The 18,132-nt window shown below is 40.5% G+C and overlaps 1 pseudogene across 1 annotated transcript; it reads right to left on the minus strand.

Annotated features, from left to right (window-relative positions):
- Positions 1–220: 220 nt before the first annotated feature.
- Positions 221–10,683, minus strand: LOC309628991 (alpha-catulin pseudogene; annotated as a pseudogene). Its single transcript has one exon. The product of its transcript is annotated as an alpha-catulin pseudogene (transcript).
- Between the last annotated feature and the right edge of the window lie 7,449 nt (positions 10,684–18,132).

The following is an 18,132-nucleotide window of genomic DNA, read 5'->3' on the forward strand; positions in this document are numbered from 1 at the left end:
AACGTGAGACTGTGAGGCGGCCTTGGTCAGCTCCGCCTAAGTGATAAAATGAGGGCACTTGTGACGGCCCTCCTGCTGCAAAGTTGGTTTCCACCCAGTTCCTGGTCGCACTGGCTTCCCATCCTGGCAGATGTGAACGCAAAACTTCTCCGTTGTGCAGTTTCAATTAACACAGTACAGACACACCCTGTACCTGAATGACTCAGAAGGAGGCTGAATGAATAAACAACAGACTCCTGGCTTCTGGGATCTTACGACTTTGCAAAGGAAAAAAATCAAATGACAGTTAATGCACAGTTGTCCGAAAGCTCTCATCAGCAGCGTTGCACCCAGCACACACCCACAAATTTAACAACAGTAAGTGCGAACGACATAGAAACTAAGATAACTGTCCTCTATACTCTAGAATAGACTTTGATTGGGTCTGAGAATGTATTTCACTTAAAAGGGAAGATATGTTGTGTCTACTCAGCACAAAAAAATGCGTGGACTTGGCAAACTTCACCTCATCCACTAATTTATGAGTTCTTTAAAGGGAAAGGAATTAAAGTACATTGCACACCCAGACTATATCAGGCATGTGGTAGATTATCTAATTTAACATTACTACTCTATGAAGCAAACATTGTTGGTCATTTTGTTGATGAAGGAAATGTCAGGCAGTTTAAGCCACTAGATGTCCCAGCTAATGGGTGGTTGAGCTAGGTTCCAAAACTCAAATACTGCAGATGCCACGTCAAATGCCTTCAGTAAACAGTTAAGGTGTTCTGTATGTATACACCGGTTTGACAAATGAAGTCCTTTAAAACCACTTCTTTCCTGACTATGCAAGTGTTACACATATTAACACATTTAATCCTTACCATGACCCTGCAGGTTAGGTACTGTTAATATCCTAATTCTACAAACAAGGCAACTAAGTCCCAAACATATTAAGCAACTTGGTTAGCGTGGGCTTTGACCGTAGACAAGCTGCAGATTCTTAACTGCTGCTCTAAACCACCTCGATAAACCTCAACGATGTCAAAGAATTGTGTGAGGGAAGTCAGTCCTTTTCTGGTGAATAATGTTGGTGAGGACAACATTCAATATTGATTTAACATTTAGAAGAGCTCAAACACTTTGCAGATGATTACTTAGCAATATTCATCCTTAGTGCACAGCTATGAGATATAAAATATAGATGACCACTCAGGCAAAATTAGAAAGTAAGCAAAGTGATTTGCCACAATGGCTTCCCTGCCAGTTTCGAGTCTCTGGTTCCTACACATGTCTCTTCCCATTACTCTCATGAGAACCCCCCAAGAACTGCATCCTCAAAAAGCTGTTAGCCCAGCTTCCTTTCTGCTGCAAGTCCAATGTTCCTCCCTTACTTCCTGGCATGCTGAGGTTACCATCTGATGCCCATCACATTGAGGTTGATCCATTCCAAATTTCTGATTTCAAAGCAGCTTTGCTGTTCTTTATGCATGCTTTAGTGTCTCTCTTTAAGGGCTGCTGGATAAAATACCATGCAATATTTGGGACATATACTGAAAAAATTGTCGTTTTAATCTGCAATTCAGATTTAACTGAGTGAGCTGTATTTTTGTTCACTAAATCTGGCAACCCTACTCTCTTTCCTAAAGGCTCCATTCACTTTCGAACTCCCTCTCCTCCCCCTAGTACCCTGTAAAGATCCAACTCTCTCCTTACTCATTTGTTCATAGGAGAATAACTAGCCTTCGACTTCATGGAGAAAAGAGTATCACCACTTATAAATTCCAGCTTCATAATAACTTCACCCACCCTAACCTCCTTCCCACAGCTCTGCTCCTTCTCTTGCCTGTATCACCATGCTGCTTCCCCCAAATTTTCTAAGACAATTATTCTTTCTCTCTTTTGTATTTTCAGTTCTTTCCCTCTGATGACTCTTCACTTGAAACTTACCTTAATATTTATGTGTTTCCTCTACCAAAAACTCACTGTCTTCCCCTCATACTAGGTCCCAGGATCTCTCTCTTCTCTTGTTTGCCAACATTCAAAACTATGTAATGGAACATGATTGAGCTTTGGAACCAGACAGACTTGGGTTCAGCCTTAATTCTGCCAGTTCCTAGCTGTGTGACTTTGGGCAAGTTCCTTTAACTTCCTGGGGCCTCAGCTTCTTCATCTCTAAAATGGTATACTGATATTTCTTTCAGTCACTGGGAGGATTAAAGAGCTTCATGTGTGTAAAGAGTATTACAGTAAGGGACTTCCCTGGTGGCACAGTGGATAAGACTCCACACTCCGAATGCAGGGGGCACGGGTTCGATCTCTGGTCAGGTAACTAGATCCCACATACATGCTGCAACTAAGGAACCCGTGAGCTGCAACTAAGGAGCCCACCTGTTGCAACAAAGGGGCCCACCTGTGGCAACTAAAACCCCATGAAACAAAATAAATAAATACATAAATATATATACATTTTTTTAAAGTATTATGGTAAATGCTTCACTCTCCCACCACCTCTATCTTTAACTCTATTATATTCATTGCTTTTTTTTTTATAGCAACAACTACCATGGCATTTATTAGTTGTCAGAAAGCTTCACAATCGGTTTCATGATCAGAAAATAAAGCAAGATTTCAGTTTGTTTTCTTTACAAAATTGTTCAGTTTCTGAAATATAAAGGATCATTTGCTTTCTAAAAATGTCAGCTTTGCCACATGGTGTTCCAGAGATCTGACCTCAAAAGCTTCTCAAGTTTTACCATCCACAGAATCTTTATTTGTAACTGAGACCCATCTGTTGTTTTCCATTTGAAGCTTCTTCAGCAGTTTATAGCAAAGTGAGAGAAGTTGGACCAAAGTAGCCATTATGCATCTTGTCTTTGTAATACTCTTATCAACCTTCAGAAACACTTGATTCTGCAAAGGTGTCTTAGTTACTGCCTGGAGCTGGTGGCATAGCGGAACAAGCTTGTTTATTTCCAGGAGAAGCATAAGCTTATCATCATCTTTCAGCTGTTTTGAGAAAGCTTGCACACTTGAAGCAAGCTTCAAACCCTCTTCAACAAAAACCTCTAGTTGATGAATTAAATCCTGGGAAGTTTTTATTGGTCCCTCTCCCCTAGTAAATAAATACAGAGAATAGGCCATACTGGACATGTTCCGTCCGTATCGAACAATCTCATCCTCCTGATCCTCCCACTTCTCAATCTCGCAGTTGGCATCAGAGGTGAGCAAACCCAGCTTGAGTCCAAGCTTTGCTATCTTGGCTTGCTCCTCAGAGTCAGGCTTGTCTGGCTTTAATGATTTCAGGTTTGCGTTATTCTTCATTGGCTTTGGAAGTGAAAAGTAGCCATACTTCTCTCCTCGTCTTCCTTCAAACACATCATTGATTTCTCTCAGCAGTGTTAACATGTCACTAATTTGGGATTCCCAGGCTTCACAGAATACATCTAGATTTTCTTTAGCAATTTTACTAGATGGATGCAAAGTCAAAGTTTCAGCAGCAGAACTTATCTGCTGGCCAGTCACCTGAAATGTCTCCTCTGCATGTATACAGGTTATTTCAAGAGGTTCTGTCCCAGACACGTCTCAACAATCGACAGGTCTCAACAAGCCGCTCTTTCTGTTCAGACAGTTTGCAGGCATATTCAGCCAAACCGTCTAAATTTCCTTCTACTCCAGTAAGTTTTAATGCTTTGAGAACCACATGATCAGTGTGGTATTTTACCAGATCTGCTGCCAGCTGAGCTGCTGTACTATGAAGTTCTTTCTTAAGTTCATTGAGGCTGTGGCTGATTTTCAATACAGCGAGTTCCAGTTCTTCATCGATGCTCTTTGTTTTCTTGCTTTGAGCTTCAATCCACACAGAAATTAACTGCTGCAGTTCCATCCTGGCCTGAGCTGACAGTTCCAAGATGCATTCCCTGTGCTCGTGGCTGGTATAGGCACAATCAGTAAAGTCCTCTGTGCGCTCCAAGAGGGCGTCCAGCATCGCAGAGAGAGTCTCTTTTGACTGAAAATAAAGATTCTCCCGAAGAGTTTCAATATTCATCTTGAATTCCTTAATTCCAGTAAAAATACTGATAGATGAAATGTCAGTCTCTCCATTTGGTTTGCATTCGGTCACAATTTCAATTACCTTATCCAACGCCACTTTCATTCTGTCAAATACTCCTTCTTTGTTTTTATGGGCTGATTCACAGTTGGGATGCCTGAGACACGTCTTTGAAGCTGTGAGAAGCATCATCGTACACTTTTCAAGAACTGCCCTAGCTGCTGCCATTTTTGCCTTTTTCTTTTCATCTTTCAAATCATTTTGTCTATCTCCAGTAAGATGTGCAAACTCCACCATTTCATTTCCAAATTGACTGAATATTTGGACAAACTCTTGAAAGCTGTTCACTTTCTCCAGTCTTTCTATAGTTGCAAGAACCTTATTTCTTGACCTTATTATCTGCTTAATGACTACTCGGTCTGCCAGCAATAACACTTTTGTCACTGAAGAAAGAAGTAATCTTGCAGCCTTTATAACTCCTGTTTTATCTGTAAAAATTGTGATCTGGCCATCAGATTCTGGACGATTCAAGCTGCTCATATCTGTAAGCGCAGCAATTGTTTCTCCTGCTTGTTTAGCTTCAATACAGGCAATATTTATTTCTTCTTTCAAGTCCCAGTTTTCATTGGCTATAGCTTCCCCTACTTTAACAAATCTTCCAACTGCCAAGTTGACGGCTTGTCCTACACGCTGAATTGCTTGCAGAGTTTTATCAGACTTTTTGGTATTATCTTTATGATTAATAAGTGTGGTGATCTGAGAAACCAGCGGGAGCAGCGTCTGCTCCACCGAGCGAGTTTTGATCTCGAGTCCGGAGTCGAAGGCGAGGCCAAACGGGCCGGAGCCGTGCACTGCCCCGGCGGCGGCACCGCCGGCCGGGCCCGGGGAGGCGGCCACGGCCCTCAGCCCGTCGCGGAGCCCGGACGCCGCACCGCTGCGGACCCGCCGCCCGCCCGCCTGCCTGCGCTCCGCCTTCATTGCTTTTATTATCTCACTTTCCATCTTACCATTCACGTTCCTTTTTGATTGTAAAATAAAATTATTTTTAATAAAATTAATACATGCATTCAGTAGAAAACTCGCAGGGAAGAGCATCAGTCCTCCGAAGCTCCCTGACCCTCTAATCCTCCCAACCACTTTGAAATCTTACTGGTGTTCCTTTTCTTTTTTCTTTCTTTATTTATTTATGGCTGCACTGGGTCTTCGTTGCTGCGTGCGGGCTTTCTCTAGTTGCAGCAAGCAGAGGCTACACTTCGTTGCGGTGCGCAGGCTTCTCATTGTGGTGGCTTCTCGTGTTGTGGAGCACAGACTCTAGGAACACAGGCTTCAGTAGTTGCAGCACGCAGGCTCAGTAGTTGTGGAGCACGGGCTTAGTTGCCCCAAGGCATGCGGGATCTTCCCGGACCAGGGCTCGAACCCGTGTGCCCTGCATTGGCAGGCAGATTCTTAACCACTTCGCCACCAGGGAAGCCCTTGTTGATGTTTCTTCTAGTGGCTATTTGAACTCTCTAAATCCACTGTTTTATACCTCCATTTCCTGATTATCAATTTTAGACAATATCTATAGGTTTTCTGCTATGTTGAAGGAGTATTAATTCACTTACCCTTAAGAAACATGCTTGTGCTATAAACTTTCTAAATTCTTGAGTGTCTGAAATTTTAAAAATTCTGTTTTTACACTTGACTAATATTTTGGCTGAATATAGAGTTAGAGGTTGTAAGTAATTTTCCCTGAGAATTTTGAAGGCATTAATCCCTTGTCTTTTAATTTCTAGTACTAATGATAAAAAGCCTAAAGCTATTCTGATCAAAACCTCACATGACTACATTTTGTCATCTTTGGATGTTTTTAGAATCTTCTCTTTCTCCACAGTGTTCCAGAATTATACAATAATATACCTTGATTTTCCAAGCTTTTTCCTAGGAAGTTATCTGAAATCATTTTATTGATAACTTTATTTTCTCTATTCTCTCTTTCTAGAACTTCCACTCTTCAGACGATGACCCATCTGGACTGATCTTTTAATTTCCTCATATTTATATTCTATTTTTTACATCTTTATTTTCTTTCTAATTTCTGGGAGTTTTCTCAACTTTATCTTTTAACTCTTCAGCTAATATTTCCATTGCTCTTATCATAGTTTTAATTCTAAATGCTCTCTTTTTCTTTTATGACTATTTCATTTTTACAGAACTCTGTGCTGTTGCTGACATTTTCTCCTATTTTCTTTATTTCTCATTTTCCTGTTTGTTTTGGTCCCAGTCCTTTGTGTCAGAGGCTTTCCCACTGTCAAGTGATCTCTGGCTGTCTATTCATACTTCAGACGACACTGAAAGCTAATTAAAACTCTGTGGGGAGCTTGTTAGTGGAAGGGTGCTGGGTGATCAGGCTGTGTTCTTTTGTTGGAGAACCCAAAATGTCAATATCTGGAGATCTCTATTCCTAGGCTGGTCAATCTCACTAGACGGGAATTCCAAAATCTCTTGTCCGCCTTCTAGTATTTTCCCAAGTGAATCAAGGAAGAGCAGGGAAGAGAAGTAGGGAGAATCTTACCACTCAGTATTTAGATTTGACTGAATCACAATAATGGGGATCCCCACACACATACTCTCAGCTCAACCAGGTGTCCCAAAGACCCCTCTGATTTTAGCCTCCAGGAAACCTCCAGTCTTCTGCTGAAATGGGGGTATTGGTACTTGTCCTGTTGTACAAGTTGGAAATGGAGGGCTGGAGATTTGGCTGCCAATTTTACTTTGATTAAAAAAAATTTATTTAAAAATCAAAAAGGAAAATGAATGAGAAGTAAGATGTTGAAAGCAATGAGTCTAGTAGGGTTGGAGAGAGGCGGGTAGGAGGTGGTGTATAGAGCATCTTCTCTCTAGTAAATGTTTCACAATCAGTCCTCTTATTTTCAGATCAGCATTTACACCACTTTTCAGAAATACCTGGAGCTTACATTTCCTGACCCTAGCTGAGGATCTGTAGTGGGAATTTAACTTGCTTCTAGGATTTAACCTGCTTCTAGCTCAAGTTTCAACTTTCTCTAGTCTGACAAGCCATTTACACACATTAATTTGTTTTCCAAAATTTTACTGCTTTTGTCAGAGGCAGTTTACCTTGAAGCTAATGTAGCTCAAACTTTAGGGTCCCGCTTCCAAGGTCCTGGAAAGAGTCCTAACAATATGTCCCCATGGTTATATAAATAATAAAAATAAGACATTTTTAACCATAACTGGCTAAGTTTATTGTCTCTTTCCATTAGGAAGTCTTCTCTATTTCATTTTCTTCTGTGTAGGGGTGGTTTTGGAGTTGCTGTAGGCATTTTTGGGATCTGGCTGAAGGGAAGTTGAGCTGCATTTAGACTGAGTAAGGGAAGGAGGGGACTATATTTAGATTGCGTTTAGAAGGATATGTGAGTGAGATTCATAGTTACTTCCATGTTATTACTAGCCCTGCTAGTGTAGAACTGATTTTCAGTACTTGCACTGCCCTCCATTGCTACTCATGCTATCACGATATAAAATGCAAGGCCAGTGTCACATGACTCTGAGCCAGAAGCTCGTCTGGGGAAATTCTTCCAAAGATGTCGTGTGTAAATTGTAATTGGAGCATTTGATTCTCACTAATACCTAGTTAAAACAGAAGTTCTCTTCTTTCCAGAATATATTTGATAACTTAGTATATATAATTATTAAACACATCATATACTTTTTTCCATTTTTGATGGAGTTCACACAAAAAAGATTGATCAGAATTTGTGTATATGTCCAATATTTGTAGGGTATAACTACTGCAATTTGGAAATAAGTTTAGGATTATTTCAATAAAATATGAGAGAAATTACAGGCTCCTCATTTGGGCATATATAACCATTCAGCATACAGACTTCCACTTAATCCACCTGTCTCTACTGTAGTGTTCCACAGTCAAAGTTGTTCTGTTCTATGTATACACGCTACTATATATAAGATAGATAACCAACAAGGGCCTACTGTATAGCACAGGGAACTCTACTTAATATTCTGTAATAACCTACATGAGAAAAGAATCTGAAAAAGAATGAATATGTATATGTATAACTGAATCACTTTGCTGCACACCTGAAACTAACACAACATTGAAAATCAACTATACTCCAATAAAATATTTTTTAAAAATTCGTTCTGTTCTACCCCACAGCTTCTGCCCCAAGGGGAAAGAGACATTCACTCTGGCTATGCAGGGTTAGGGAAGGTCGCAGTATGAGGGGATGAAGATGAGTCTAACTGCTTCACTTTTATTTTTTTTTAAGTTTTTTTCAGCTTTTAATTTAAAAAAAAATTTATGTGGTTGTTACACACACACACACACACACACATATATATGTAAAGTTGATTTACAAGAGTTTAACTTCTTCTAAAGCAGACTTTCTGTTTTCATCTTAACTTTCAACACTGCTTTCAGAGATACCTAAAATTCCCAATTCTGGGCTTTTCTGGGGTTCTAGAGCGTAACTCAGCTGGTTTTTGGTTTATGGCAGGCTTAGTTTTCAGCTTTCTTAACTGTACTAAGTAAATTAGCATCCATCCTCTGCTTTCCAGTTTCTAGAATTTTTTTGCTGTCATCACTTGTCTTTTCCTTCTCTTCGTTTGTTTATGCAAAAAAAAAGAAAAAAAAGCCCTTTACTATTATGTCCGTGTAGTGTAGGAGTAGAAGGAAGTGAAAGTGTTCAATTTACCACCTCTAAAGAGAGGTCATTTCCATTTTCTCTTAAACCCTGGCAATCTGGCTTCTGCTGCAGCCGTTCTCCTGAGCTTGCCCTTTCTAAGGACACAAATGACTCTTTAATCGACAGAGACAAAGGCCTCTAGTGAATCCTGACTTAGGGGAACTTACTGTAACATTTAGCACCATTGACTTTCCCCTTGTTGAAACTCTCCACTGGGCTCTTCTGTAGCGCTGCTCTCTCTCTTTGTCTTCTGACTCAGATTGCTCTTTCCCAGAACTCTTAACTGCCTTCTCCTTTTCTATATTATCTTAAATACCCTTACTCCAATAATAGGAAATAATTATATAACCTGTATTATGTTCCAGTCACTGTACTAAATAAGCATTTTGTAATAAGTTTGTCCCCTCAACAACTCTACAAGCGAGATACTATTAAACAACCCATTTTACAGATGAAGAAACTGAGGCACAGAAAGCTTAAGTAATTTGTCCCAATTCCCAGCTTTTTCCCACTGTGAATATTGCCTCTTCAAATGCTGTATCCTTGGTCTACCCTCTGATTCATTTACCCTTTCTTGGCTTTTCTCATCTACTTCTAGGACTTTGTCTATCATATGTAGACAACTCTGAACTGTACATCTCTAGGCCCCCTTTCTCCTAAGCTACAGACTCAATTCCCAAATATTTATTGGAAGCCTCCTTTTGCATGTCTCACACCCACCTAAAGATAAAAATATCCAAGGCCTAGCCATGTCATTTTCACCATTCACTTTTCAGAACAACTCAACCTACTCTGTGTCATACATATCAGTTAATGGCATCCATTCACCTCATCAGACGAGCTAGAACATTGAGTCCATTCTGACTGCTCCTTCTGTCCCACCCTCTATGTGAAATTTGCTGCCAAGACTGTTGTCCTCTGAAGGGGCTTCTGAATTCATTTCCTCATCATCCTTCCAGTGTCATTGTTAGGTCCTTACCCCCTGTTTATAACGTCTTCCTCCTAACTGGCCTGACCACCATCAGAGTTGCTTTTCTAAATGCCTAAGATCTGTTTTTTCTGCTTATTGAGGGAGGACGGGTAATCTCCATGGGAGGGAGGGTTCCTTACATAACAAAAGGATAGCAAGATCCCTTCAAGAAACACCACATGTATGTGTTTTACAGATCAATAGACACATACCAAGAGAAACTAAAAGCTGTAATGTTCCAAACCATTGATGATTAAGTACTAATCAGAAACTAAGCTAGGGCTTCCCTGGTGGCGCAGTGGTTGAGAATCTGTTTGCCAATGCAGGGGACACGGGTTCGAGCCCTGGTCTGGGAAGATCCCACATGCCGCGGAGCGGCTAGGCCCGTGAGCCACAATTACTGAGCCTGCGCGTCTGGAGCCTGTGCTCGGCAACAAGAGAGGCCGCGATAGTGAGAGGCCCGCGCACCGCGATGAAGAGTGGCCCCCACTTGCCACAACTAGAGAAAGCCCTCGCACAGAAACGAAGACCCAACACAGCCAAAAATTAATTAATTAATTAATAAAAAAAAAAAAAAAGAAACTAAGCTAAAGCAATTCTGGAATCATAGAGATAAAAATGGACCTTCATTTATTTATTCAATAATTTGCCATTGAGCACCTACTGTGAACCAACAGGCATTCTTCTAGGAACCAGCATTGCAGCCTTGAAAAAGACAAATAAGCTCCCTGATACCATGGAGTTTACATTCCTATACTGAAGGCTAATACTAAAGAAATAGGTAAATAAGAAGGTATCAGAAAGTAATGAGAACGATGCTGAGCATGAAGGCAGGACGATGTGGCCTTGAGTTGCTGCTCTGGGTGGCCAGGGTTGGCCTCTCTGAGTGGCTGGCATTGGATACCAGTACACCATGGCAGGCTCGGGGCTCCCTGGAACGACATCGGGAAGGCCTGAGAAGAACTCTGTCCTGAGAGCAGGAGGCCCAGTGAGGGGAGCTCTGAAGTGGGCGCCATGGGACCAACCCAGGGGACTCACTCAGTGGCCTAAGACAAGTCTCCACCTCTCTCTGGACCCCTACGGTCCTTTCTATCCCCAGCTCTTCATTACTTGCTTTCTAGGGTCCTGGGTCCCCCAAAACAATCTTCTACAACTGCTACCTCTTTTTCTCCAGTTTAGGACTTCAACTGCAAGGCCTGGCTGGGCCTCTGCTCCATTTGCCATGGAACCTTGCTTGGCCAGTGGTGAGGAGAGCGTCAGGCAGCCAGAGCGTAGGGTGGTAAATGCCGGCAGCAGCTCTCAGCAAACACGTGACTGGTGGGTCCCTTAACTCTACCAGGCTGGAGGGTCTTGAGGGGCATTGGAACCGCAGAAAATCCTCTCTAACATTCAATAAGACCACCTTCTCAGGACTTCCCTGATGGTATAGAGGTTAAGAATTTGCCTGCCAATACAGGGGACACAGGTTAAAGCCCTGGTCCGGGAAGATCCCGCATGCTGGGGAGCAACTAAGCCCGTGTGCCACAACTACTGAGGCTGCGTGCCACAACTACTGAAGCCCACGCGTCTAGAGCCAGTGCTCCGCAACAGGAGAAGCCACCGCAATGAGAAGCCCCTGCTTGCGGCAACTAGAGAAAGCCCTTTGTTGCACAGCAGCAAAGCCTCAACGCAGCATGCCAACCACCCCCCAAAAAAAGAAAAGAAAGATCACCTTCTCCTGAGGAAAATTTTCTCCTGAGGGAAAGTAATCTCTGTCCAATTGAAGGATTACACATCTGTAAGTAACATGTTAGCAAAATCTAAGTATTCAAGGGACTTCCCTGGTGGTGCAGTGGTTGACTCCACACTCCTAATTCAGGGGGCCCAGGTTCGATCCCTGGTAAGGAAACTAGATCCCACATGCATGCCGCAACTAAGAGTTCGCATGCCACAACTAAGGAGCCAGCGAGCTGCAACTAAGGAGTCTGCCTGCTGCAACCAAATAAACAATAAATAAATAAATAAATAATCTACGTATTCAAGATGAATTTATTAAATAAAGAAAAACAATAAAAATGACTCATATATTTTTATATTTTTATATATAAATTACACACATAAATTTATATATGTAATTTATATATATAAATTCATATTATATATAAAAATTTATATAAATATATATAAATTTACAGTGAATAAAAATTTCGGAAGGAATTTTGCTTCATATAAACTAAATAAAGAAGTCATCGGCTTTGAAAATCCACTCAATAGATGATCTTTCTCTTGAATCATTTCTCCAACTATTTTAGAAACAAAATGAAGACAGATTCTCCAACAAATTTTACGTTATGTAACTCTGTTTTTAAAGTTTCCAAATGTGCCTTATAGGTTTGAAATTAGCTGTCTTTTACATTTGTGTTTTCTTTTATTATGTCATTTTTACAAGCCTCAAAAAAATCTTATTATTCACATGAATTGCAGAGGTAATTAAGGGCACTCTGGGCTGTAATTTTCTTTCCCAGTTGTGCAGTGTTGAGATAAAACCTAAAGAGAACACCTTGCTCTGCACTGCCCAGCAGAGCAGTCCGCGAGGAGGAAGAAACAGTGATTGCTGCCACATTTGTGTGTTTCAGGAGATTGAACTGAATTGTGTGTACATAAATATGAATTTTAAATTCATAAGAAATCCAAAGGCATTTTAATCTCACAAATTGAAGGTATTATTATGCTTTTAAAACAAGTTCACAACTTTTCATTTGTTTGTACCTCCCTACTAAGTAGTAAGCAGGGATTGTCATCCTCATTTTACAGGCCAAGGAAAATGCCTAGGAAGGAAAGTGAGCTGCCCAAGGTCTTACAGAGAGTCTGTAGCACAGCCAGATAAGAAATGATAGACTCCTGGCTCCTTACCAGTGCTTGAAGAAGAGTTAAATGAAAATGTTGAAGGGATGAAGGAGAGAAGAAAGAAACGAAAGGAGGGAAAAAGAGAAATACTCAACTAGTATTTGCTATTCTATATTTCTTACTTATTTGTTTATTGTCTGACTCTCCTATTGGAGTGTAAGTTCCATAAAGACCAACATTTTGTCTATGTCTTTTACTGCCATGTATTATATATTAGTACCTAGCATAGTGCCTGGCACATAGAGATACTCAATAAATATTGATGATGAGTGAATGAATAAATTAAAAGTGTCTCCGATTCATCCTGGATTATGTCAAATGGGATGAACTATTTGAAAGCAGCTAGATTATAAATCGGAGTGTTATTTTGATTTTTTATTTTAGTTTCTAATTACAGAGATATGGAGCTATTGATCCATGAAAAGACGTGGAGGGAGCTAAGATGCACTATTACTAAGTGAATAGTAAATAGAATAGTGAATAGAATCACTGTACCATTCCAGCTACATGACATTCTGGAAAGTTATGGAGACAGTCAAAAGATCAGTGGTTACCAGGGGTTAGGGGGGTGGGAGAGATGGACAGGCAGGGCACAGAGGATTTTTTTTTTTAATTAATTAATTGATTTTATTTTATTTTTGGCTGTGTTGGGTCTTCGTTTCTGTGCGAGGGCTTTCTCTAGTTGTGGCGAGCGGGGGCCACTCTTCATTGCGGTGCACGGGCCTCTCACTATCACGGCCTCTCTTGTTGCAGGGCACAGGCTCCAGATGCGCAGGCTCAGTAGTTGTGGCTCACGGGCCTAGTTGCTCCGTAGCATGTGGGATCTTCCCAGACACGGGCTCGAACCCGTGTCCCCTGCGTTGGTAGGCAGATTCTCAACCACTGCACCACCAGGGAAGCCCCACAGAGGATTTTTAAGGCAGTGGAACTATTCTGTATGACACTATAATGATGAATACATGTCACTTATTGTAAAATTGTCCAAACCCACAGAATGTGCAACATCAAAAGTGAACCCTACTGTAAACTCTGGACTGTGGGGGACACTGATATGTCAGTGTAGGTTCAGCAGTTGTAGCAAAACTCTAGTGGGGGATGCTGATAATGGGGGAGGCTGTGATGTGGAGGTAGATGGTGTATGGGAGATCTCTGTACCTTCCACTCAATTCTGATCTAAAATACAGTTTATTCTACAATGAGATATCATCTCATACCAGTCAGAATGGCCATCATCAAAAAATCTACAAACAATAAATGCTGGAGAGGGTGTGGAGAAAAGGGTACCCTCTTGCACTGTTGGTGGGAATGTAAATTGATACAGTCACTATGGAGAACAGTATGGAGGTTCCTTAAAAAACTAAAAATAGAATTACCATACGACCCAGCAATCCCACTACTGGGCATATACCCTGAGAAAACCATAATTCAAAAAGAGTCATGTACCACAATGTTCATTGCAGCTCTATTTACAATAGCCAGGACATGGAAGCAACAAAAGTGTCCATCATAGGATGAATGGATAAAGAAGATGTGGCACATATATACAATGGAATATTACTCAGCCATAAAGAGGAATGAAACTGAGTTATTTGTAGTGAGGTGGATGAGTTAGAGTCTGTCATACAGAGTGAAGTAAGTCAGAAAGAGAAAAGCAAATACCATATGCTAACACATATATATGGAATCTAAAAAAAAAAAGAATAAAGATGCAGACCTACTAGAGAATGGACTTGAGGATACGGGGAGGGGGAAGGGTAAGCTGGGACAAAGTGAGACAGTGGTATGGACTTATATACACTACCAAACATAAAATAGATAGCTAGTGGGAAGCAGCCGCATAGCACAGGGAGATCAGCTCGGTGCTTTGCGACCACCTAGAGGGCTGGGATAGGGAGGGTGGGAGGGAGGGAGATGCAAGAGGGAAGACATATGGGGACATATGTATATGTATAACTGATTCACTTTGTTATAAAGCAGAAACTAACACACCACTGTAAAGCAATTATACTCCAATAAAGATGTTAAAAAAATAATAAAATAAAATAAAATACAGTTTATTAAAATTTTTTTTAATTGAAGAATTTCATAATTTTGTTGCCTCTGTTCATGTTCCTAGAGACAGTAACTTTAATCTCTCTTTGTTCCATTGTTCCAACTGCACTGAAGAATGTTAACCCAGTCTCTCTGGGGTATCCTGCGACACTCCAAGTTTTTATCTATATATTTTAAGTCAAACCATCTTAATTACACCCTCTCATTTTGAGAAAAGTCTGTCCAGCAAGTTTTGCATGATGATGTAAATTTTATTTACATAACTTACAAATAATACAGTTCTTGCAAATTTGTTAATATCAGCATGGCAAAACCACATTAATCCTTGTTACGTAGAAAAGGCCGAATTAGATTAGTCAGACATCGAAATAGAAAGTACTGGGACTTCCCTGGTGGTCCAGTGGTTAAGACTCCACGCTTCCGCTGCAGGGGGCGTGGGTTTGATTTCTGGTCGGGAACTAAGATCCCGCGTGCTGTGCTGTGTGGCCAGAAAAGAAAAAAAAAAATTTTTTTTAAGTAAATTCAGCCTAATTCCATTAAAATTCCCTGAATTACAAGAATGAGGGTAACCAAGTATTGTTTAGGAGGTGGCTTTTTTTTTTTTTAATTTTATTTATTTATTTTTGGCTGCATTGGGTCTTTGTTGCTGCACGTGGGCTTTCTCTAGTTGCCGCGAGCAGGGGCTACTCTTCATTGCAGTACGTGTGCTTCTCATTGCGGTGGCTTCTCTTGTTGTGGAGCACAGGCTCTAGGCTCATGGGGTTCAACAGTTGTGGCATACAGGCTCAGTAGTTGTGGCTCGCGGGCTCTAGAGTGCAGGCTCAGTAGTTGTGGTGCATGGGCTTAGTTGCTCCGCGGCATGTGGGATCTTCCTGGAGCAGGGCTCGAACCTGTGTGCTCTGCATTGGCAGGTGGATTCTTAACCACTGTGCCACCAGGGAAGTCCCAGGAGGTGGCTTTGACTGAATGAAAAGAATGGGTCAAAACCAGCTCTCATATATGTGAGATAAACAAATGTCTCTCAAGGGCTTAAGGGATCTTAACATGTTTACTCAGAGCCCTTAAGTATTGTTTAGACTCAAACAGCTTAGTAAACTTTATCTTCACAGGTTATTTTGCCCTCAGTCCATCCTAACTCTTATATGTTGCATTGTTTATAACGTTTAAAATCTCTTTTCTGTGTCAGGGGAGAAGTTGATAATTGAACAGAAAGACAAAAGGATAAACAGATAAAGTGACTTGTCTATGTTCCCACAATTCAGTCAAGGATTTTCAACCACTGGAGTTTTCTCTCGATGGTTAAATTCAAATTGCTGAAAACTGAGGAATTTTGGAAGGTTATATGATAATTACTCCCCTGATGTCCTGCTTATTCGAAATAAAAGTGTACTACTTTAAGTAATATAAATACTAATATGTTATTATATATATGTCTATATTATATATACATAAGTATGTGTATATTTATACTTATATTACATATAAAAATAAGCTAATTTAAGTAATGAAAAGGAAATTAAATTAAATTAATTAAAGCTTGTTATTTAAATACACTAGAAATTGTGTGCAAATCCCTCAACTCTAGGCTTTTGCACTTGCTGTTCTTTCTGGAATGTTCTTATTATCCTCAAATAACTCCCATCCTTACTTCATTCAGATCTTAGATCAAATGTCATCTCCTCAGAGAAGTCGGCCCTGACCCCTATCTGAAAATGCACAATTTTCTCTACACTCCATCTTCTTATACCTACTTAATTTTTCTTTATAGTACTTAAATTAACACCCAACGCATCATTTTTTCGTAATTTGTTTGTCTTCTCCCACCAGAGCATAAACTCTAGAAGTGAACTGTTTTGTTGGTGGCCCAGAAAAGTCTCTGAGACAGCAGTCACTCAGGTATTTGTTGAGTGAATGAATGAAAAATCACAAAAAAATAGTGATATTTCTCCTTAAACACCAAATGATTTTTTTTTGGAAAGTGAATATTCTCTGATTGAAAAAAACCAGTTCTCATGAAAGGCCAAAAAGAAAGAATCAGAACGTCTAAATCTTTAAAGTAAAATCTAGAGCTTTCATAACAGTGTTTATGGACAGCCTCAAACCTCACCTAACACTGACATTGTATGAACTTTACAAGAGGGAGTTTCCGCTAAATTACTACTATATTACTAAATTTAGTCAATCCACTGAAGGAAATCAGTCTTAACTGGTTGTCATTGCATAGAGAAAACAACAGGTTGCTTGGTTATAGTTTTTAACCATTGACCTGACTTCAAGTAAGACAGCATTGAATCTCTAAATGAAAAACCCAGTGGCTCAGAGTTGGCTTATATGTTAATCCAATACACAAATATCCAATATTGCATATATGCTAATGCTAAGGATATAAAATCCCTGGCCTTAGTACGCTCACAGTCTAGTAGGGATGACTGAGAAAAAATATGTACCGTCCAGCATCGTAAGTCTTGTCATCAGTGTGTGGTTCCACGTCCCCAGCTGAGCTTGTGTTCCTATGCACCCAGGCTCTGAGAGTTTTCCTTCTTGTAGAGACTACTAGGGCCTGAGCTGTCTAAAACTTGGCCTCAAGTCACTGAAACCTCGGCAAGGATAGAAAGAGAGATGGAAAGACTCATTTCAAAACTGCAAGCAATTTTCTGGAGAATTTGACACTCAATATGTATCTGAGTCAGATTTTTCTTTTATTGAAAAACCATCAAAATAGGCCCAACAGTTATGTAAATGAAAAGTTAAAAATCCAAATCAGGAAAGGTCACTTTTGAGAAACTGTGCCATTAGAGAGCGAAACTTCTCTTGCCACAAAGTAAGAACAAACAAAAAAAACCTACTTAGTATCTCCAATTGAATACCTCAGACTCAGCACAACTACAATGGAACGCTTGGTTTCTCCTTCCCCAAAACCCCCTGTGCTCCACAACCACCCCCAGCTCCCTCCCATCTTCCAGTTCTCACCCAGGGTCACCCTTGGTTGCTCCTTTCCTTTACCAACAGATCCAATCCCTCAGCAAGTTCTGGCATCCAATCATCAAAACACATCTGGAATCTGTCCACTTCTTTCTTGTTCCACTGTCCCCCTTGTGTCCAACCTGCCATCACCTCTCACTGTATTACTGCAGTAGCTTCTTCAGCTTCCACTCATGTTCATCTCCAGTCTATTCTCCACTCAGGAACCAGAAGGAGCTTCTTTTCATCTTTTGCTAGGTAATTCCATTTTTTTTTAATTAATGAACTTTATTTTTTAGAGCAGTTCTAAGTTCGCAGCAAAGTTGAGTGGGTGGTACAAGGAGTCCCCATATACCCCTTATACCTGCACACACACAGCCCCCCCACTGCCAACATCTCCCACCGGAATGGGACATTTGTTACAATCGATGAACCAACATTGACACATCATAATCACCCAAGTCCACAGTTTAAGATTCACTCTTGGTGTTGTACATTCTCTGGTTTTGACAACTATATAAAGA

Source organism: Balaenoptera borealis (assembly GCF_965194805.1).
Source record: "Balaenoptera borealis genome assembly, chromosome: 1".
Classification (NCBI taxonomy): domain Eukaryota; kingdom Metazoa; phylum Chordata; class Mammalia; order Artiodactyla; family Balaenopteridae; genus Balaenoptera; species Balaenoptera borealis.